Below are 6658 nucleotides of genomic sequence, written 5' to 3'. Positions count from 1 at the left end.
GTCTTATAGTTTTCTGCATACAGGTCTTTTACCTCCTTAGGTAGGTTTATTCCTAGGTATTTTATTCTTTTTGTTGCAATGGTAAATGGGTGTGTTTCCCTAATTTCACTTTCAGATTTTTCATCATTAGTGTATAGGAATGCAAGAGATTTCTGTGCATTAACTTTGTATCCTGCTACTTTACGAGATTCATTGATTAGCTCTAGCAGTTTTCTGGTAGCATCGTTAGGATTCTGTATGTATAGTATCATGTCATCTGCAAACAGTGACAGCTTTACTTCTTCTTTTCCAATTTGGATTCCTTTTTCTTCTTTGATTGCTGTGGCTAAAACTTCCAAAACTATGTTGAATAACAGTGGCGAGAGCGGGCAACCTTGTGTTGCTCCTGATCTAAGTGGAAATGGTTTCAGTTTTTCACCATTGAGGACGATGTTGGCTGTGGATTTGTCATATATGGCCTTTATTATGTTGAGGTAAGTTCCCTCTATGCCTACTTTCTGGAGGGTTTTTATCATAAATGAGTGTTGAATTTTGTCAAAAGCTTTTTCTGCATCTATTGAGATGATCATATGGTTTTTACTCTTCAATTTGTTAATGTGGTGTATTACATTGATTGATTTTCGTATATTGAAGAATCCTTGCATTCCTGGGATAAACCCCACTTGATCATGGTGTTATAATCCTTTTAATGTGCTGTTGGATTCTGTTTGCTAGTATATTGTTGAGGATTTTTGCATCTATGTTCATCAGTGATATTGGCCTGTAGTTTTCTTTCTTTGTGACATCTTTGTCTCTTTTTGGTATCAGGGTTATGGTGGCCTCGTAGAATGAGTTTGGGAGTGTTTCAGTCATCCAGTCTGCATTTCAGTCATACAGTCACTCCCATCTATAGCACAGGCTACAGTCCTCTGCTATATTTTGGAAGAGTTTGAGAAGGATAGGTGTTAGCTCTGTTCTAAATGTTTGATAGAATTCTCCTGTGAAGCCATCTGGTCCTGGGCTTTTGTTTGTTGGAAGGTTTTTAATCACAGTTTCCATTTCAGTACTTGTGATTGGTCTGTTTATATTTTCTATTTCTTCCTGGTTCAGTCTCAGAAGGTTGTGCTTTTCTAAGAATTTGTCCATTTCTTCTAGGTTGTCCATTTTATTGGCATATAGTTGCTTCTAGTAATCTCTCATGATCCTTCATATTTCTGCAGTGTCAGTTGTTACTTCTTTTTCATTTCTAATTCTACTGATTTGAGTCTTCTCTCTTTTTTTCTTGATGAGTCTGGCTAATGGTTTATCAATTTTGTTTATCTTCTCAAAAAAACAGCTTTTAGTTTTATTGATCTTTGCTATTGTTTCCTTCATTCCTTTTTCATTTATTTCTGATCTGATCTTTATGATTTCTTTCATTCTGCTAACTTTGGGGTTTTTTTGTTCTTCTTTCTCTAATTGCTTTGGGTGTAAGGTTAGGTTGTTTGAGATGTTTCTTGTTTCTTATTTTTTGGTGGGGGGTACGCAGGCCTCTCACTGTTGTGGCCTCTCCCGTTGCAGAGCACAAATCCATGTCCCCTGCAACGGCAGGCGGACTCTCAACCACTGCGCCACCAGGGAAGCCTGTTTCTTGTTTCTTAATGTAGGATTGTGTTGCTATAAACTTCCCTCTTAGAACTGCTTTTGCTGCATTCCATAGGTTTTGGGTCATCGTGTTTTCACTGTCATTTGTTTCTAGGTATTTTTAGATTTCCTCTTTGATTTCTTCAGTGATCTCTTGGTTATTAAGTAGTGTATTGTTTAGCCTCCATGTGTTTGTATTTTTTACAGATCTTTTCCTGTAATTGATATCTAGTCTCATAGCGTTGTGGTCGGAAAAGATACTTGATACAATTTCAATTTTCTTAAATTTACCAAGGCTTGATTTGTGACCCAAGATATGATCTATCCTGGAGAATGTTCCATGAGCACTTGAGAAGAAAGTGTATTCTGTTGTTTTTGGATGGAATGTCCTATAAATATCAATTAAGTACATCTTGTATAATGTATCATTTAAAGCTTGTGTTTCCTTATTTATTTTCATTTTGGATGATCTGTCCATTGGTGAAGGTGGGGTGTTAAAGTCCCCTAGTATGATTGTTTTACTGTCGATTTCCCCTCTTATGGCTGTTAGCATTTGCCATATGTATTGAGGTGCTCCTATGTTGGGTGCATAAATATTTACAATTGTTATATCTTCTTCTTGGATTTGATCCCTTTATCATTATATAGTGCCCTTCTTTGGTTCCTGTAATAGTCTTTGTTTTAAAGTCTATTTTGTCTGATATGAGTATTGCTACTCCAGCTTTCTTTTTTTTTTTTTTTTTTTTTTTTTGAGGTACACAGGCCTCTCACTGTTGTGGCCTCTCCCGTTGTGGAGCACAGGCTCCAGATGCGCAGGCTCAGCAGCCATGGCTCATGGGCCTAGCTGCTCCACAGCATGTGGGATCTTCCTGGACCAGGGCACGAACCCATGTCCCCTGCATTGGCAGGTGGACTCTCAACCACTGCGCCACCAGGGAAGCCCTCCAGCATTCTTTTGATTTCCATTTGCATGGAATATCTTTTTCCATCCACTCATTTTCAGTCTGTATGTGTCCCTAGGTCTGAAGTGGGTCTCTTGTAGATAGCATATATACGGGTTTTGTTTTTGTATCCATTCAGCCAGTCTATGTCTTTTGGTTGCAGCATTTAATCCATTTACATTTAAGGTAATTATCGATGTGTATGTTCAAAGTACCATTTTCTTAATTGTTTTGGGTTTGTTATCATAGGTCTTTTTCTTCTCTTGTGTTTCTTGCCTAGAGAAGTTCCTTTAGCATTTGTTGTAAAGCTGGTTTGGTGGTGCTGAATTCTCTTAGCTTTTGCTTACCTGTAAAGGTTTTAATTTGTCTATAGAATCTGAATGAGATCCTTGCTGGGTAGAGTAATCTTGGTTGTAGATTTTTCCCTTTCATCACTTCAAATATGTCTTGCCACTCCCTTCTGGCTTGCAGAGTTTCTGCTGAAAGATCAGCTATTAACCTAATGGGGTTTCTGTTGTATGTTATTTCTCCCTTGCTGCTTTTAATATCTTTTCTTTGTATTTAATTTTTGATAGTTTGATTAATATGTGCCTTGGCGTGTTTCTCCTTGGATTTATTCTGTATGGGGCTCTCTGCACTTCCTGGACTTGATTAACTATTTCCTTTCCCATATTAGGGAAGTTTTCAACTATAATATCTTCTAATATTTTCTCAGTCCCTTTTTTTTTCTCTTCTGCTTCTGGGACCCCTATAATTCTAAGGTTGGTGCGTTTAATATTGTCCCAGAGGTTTCTGAGACTGTCCTCAATTCTTTTCATTCTTTTTTCTTTATTCTGCTCTATGGTAGTTATTTCCATTATTTTATCTTCCAGGTCACTTATCCGTTCTTCTCCCTCCGTTATTCTGCTATTGATTCCTTCTAGAGAATTTTTAATTTCATTTATTGTGTTGTTCATCATTGTTTCTTTGCTCTTTAGTTCTTCTAGGTCCTAGTTTAACGTTTCTTGTATTTTCTCCATTCTATTTCCAAGATTTTGGATCATCTTTACTATCATTATTCTGAAATCTTTTTCAGGTAGACTGCCTATTTCTTCTTAATTTGTTTGGTCTGGTGGGTTTTTACCTTGCTCCTTCATCTGCTGTGCTTCTGTGTCTTCTCATTTTGCTTAACTTACTGTGTTTGGGGTCTCCTTTTTGCAGGCTGCAGATTCATAGTTCCTGTTGTTTTTGGTGTCTGTCTCCAGTGGCTAAGGTTGGTTCTGTGGGTTGTGTAGGCTTCCTGGTGGAGGGGACTAGTGCCTGTGTTCTGGTGGATGAGGCTGGATCTTGTCTTTCTGGTGGGCAGGTCCATGTCTGGTGGTGTGTTTTCAGGTGTCTGTGGCCTTATTATGATTTTAGGCAGCCTCTCTGCTAATGGGTGGGGTTGTGTTCCTGTCTTCCTAGTTGTTTGGCATAGGGTGTCCAGCACTGTAGCTTGCTGGTAGTTGAGTGGAGCTGGGTCTTGGCGTTGAGATGGAGATCTCTGGGAGATTTACACCATTTCATATTACATGGAGCTGGGAGGTCTGTGGTCAACCAATGTACTGAACTTGGCTCTTCCACCTCAGAGGCAGAGGCCTGATGCCCAGTCAGAACACCAAGACCCTGTCATCCACATGGCTCAGAATAAAAGGGAGAAAAAAAAGAAAGAAAGAAAGAAAAAATAAAATAAAATAAAGTTATTAAAGTAAAAAAAATTGTTAAAAATTTAAAAAGTAATTTAAAAAACGGAAAGGAAGAGAGCAACCAAACCAAAAGACAAATCCACCAATAACAAGCGCTAAAACTATACCAAAACAAAACAAAACAAAACAAACAAACAAAAATAACGGACAGACAGAACCCTAGGACAAATGGTAAAAGCAAAGCTATACAGACAAAATCACACACAGAAGCATATACATACACACTCACAAAAAGAGAAAAAGGGAAAAAAATATATATAGTTGCTCCCAAAGTCCACCTCCTCAATTTGGGATGATTCATTGTCTATTCAGGTATTCCACAGATGTAGGGTACATCAAGTTGATTGTGGAGATTTAATCCACTGTTCCTGAGGCTGCTGGGAGAGATTTCCCTTTCTCTTCTTTGTTCTCACAGCTCCCAGGGGCTCAGCTTTGTATTTGGCCCCGCATCTGCGTGTAGGTTGCCTGAGGGCGTCTGTTCTTCGCTCAGACAGGACGGGGTTAAAGGAGCAGCTGCTTCGGGGGCTCTGGTTCACTCAGGCCGGGGGGAGGGAGGGGCACGGAGTGCGGGGCGAGCCTACGGCGGCAGAGGCCGGCGTGACATTGCACCAGCCTGAGGCGCGCCGTGTGTTCTCCCAGGGAAGTTGTCCCTGGATCCTGGGACCCTGGCAGTAACGGGCTGCACAGGCTCCCCAGTAGAGGGGTGTGGATAGTGACCTGTGCTCGCACACAGGCTTCTTGGTGGCAGCAGCAGCAGCCTTAGCGTCTCATGCCCGTGTCTGAGGTCTGCGCTGATGGTCGTGGGTCGCATCCGTCTCTGGAGCTCCTTTAAGCGGTGGTCTGAATCCCCTCTCCTCACGCAACAAGAAACGAAGAGGCAAGAAAATGTTTCTTGCCTCTTCGGCACCTCCAGACTTTTCCCAGACTCCTTCCCGGCTAGCCGTGGCGCACTAACCCCTTCAGGCTGTGTTCACGCCGCCAACCCCAGCCCTCTCCCTGCGCTCCGACCGAAGCCCGAGCCTCAGCTCCCAGCCCTGCCCGCCCTAGCGGGTGAGCAGACAAGCCTCTCGGGCTGGTGAGTGCCAGTCGGCACCGATCCTCCGTGCGGGAATCTCTCCACCTTGGTCTCCGCACCCCTGTGGCTGCGCTCTCCTCCGCGGCTCCGAAGCTTTCCCTCTCCGCCACCCGCAGTCTCCGCCCGCGAAAGGGCTTCCTAGTGTGTGGAAACCTTTCCTCCTTCACAGCTCCCTCCCACTGGTGCAGGATCCGTCCGTTTTCTTTTCTCTGTTTATTCTTTTTTCTTTTGCCCTACCCAGGTACGTAGGGAGTTTCTTGCCTTTTGGGAGGTCTGAGATCTTCTGCCAGCGTTCAGTAGGTGTTCTATAGGAGCAGTTCCACGTGTAAATGTATTTCTGATGTATTTGTGGGCAGGAAGGTGATCTCCACTTATTCTTCTGCCATCTTCTCTGCCTTTTTTTAAAAAAACCCTTTTTCATCATGCAGTCGCTAAAAGCATTCACAATAAGAATTGATACAGGGGATTTCAGGCCAATACGCCTTCCCCATGTGTTCTCATGAGTCTCGTCCATCCAGTGCTTTTGGTGAACTCTGACCAAAAACATATCAGGATCTTTGTAAAATGGACCCTAATATCTAGCAAATCTCTCTTTCTCTGAGAGACAATTTCAGATAAATTTTTCACTTCATATTCATGTACACGGTTTTTAAACTAGGACACTCTCATTTTCACAGACAAAATTCCACCATTTTAGTGCTTTTCAGTGACTCATTAAGGCATCTCTCAGGCACCAATTCAGTGTGCGTGCCTGACTCGGAAGAGAGCGGGCCTTACTGCAGCTCTGGACACTCCGTGTCTTGTAGTCTTGAGTATTTAATGAAAGTAGAAGTTCCATGCAAGTAATGTTTCACACTTTCCAAAGCTGTCATATTTTTTATGAGATCTGATTTCTCCCCCATGGAGAAGTTATCTCCACATCTTTAGTCATAGAGACCACATGAGAGACTAACCGGCCAATTCATTATTATTGATACAAATCAGTAAATAGCAATTCTACACAATTTAGATCAAAACGGTTTTCATGGAGAGTAACATGAAAGAAAAAGAAAGGACTGCATTACCCCCGAGGGCTGTCTGGACATTTGTGCTTATTAGCTACGAGCCAACGCTTCACATTGTGCACAGACTTACCTCTGCACACACACACACACACACACACACACACACACACACACACACACCCCTGCGCACGAACACGAACACACGTGATTAGTAGCGACTGACATTTAAGAAACTCCTGTGTGCAAAGGGCTTTAGCATCAGCAAGGCTGAGCTTCCCAGGCTCCTAGAAAGTGGGCATCACAGCCCTCATT

This window comes from Tursiops truncatus, chromosome 7 (assembly GCF_011762595.2).
Source record: "Tursiops truncatus isolate mTurTru1 chromosome 7, mTurTru1.mat.Y, whole genome shotgun sequence".
NCBI classification, from domain to species: domain Eukaryota; kingdom Metazoa; phylum Chordata; class Mammalia; order Artiodactyla; family Delphinidae; genus Tursiops; species Tursiops truncatus.
The sequence above is the reverse complement of the archived record's forward strand: the minus strand, read 5'-3'. Positions refer to the sequence as shown.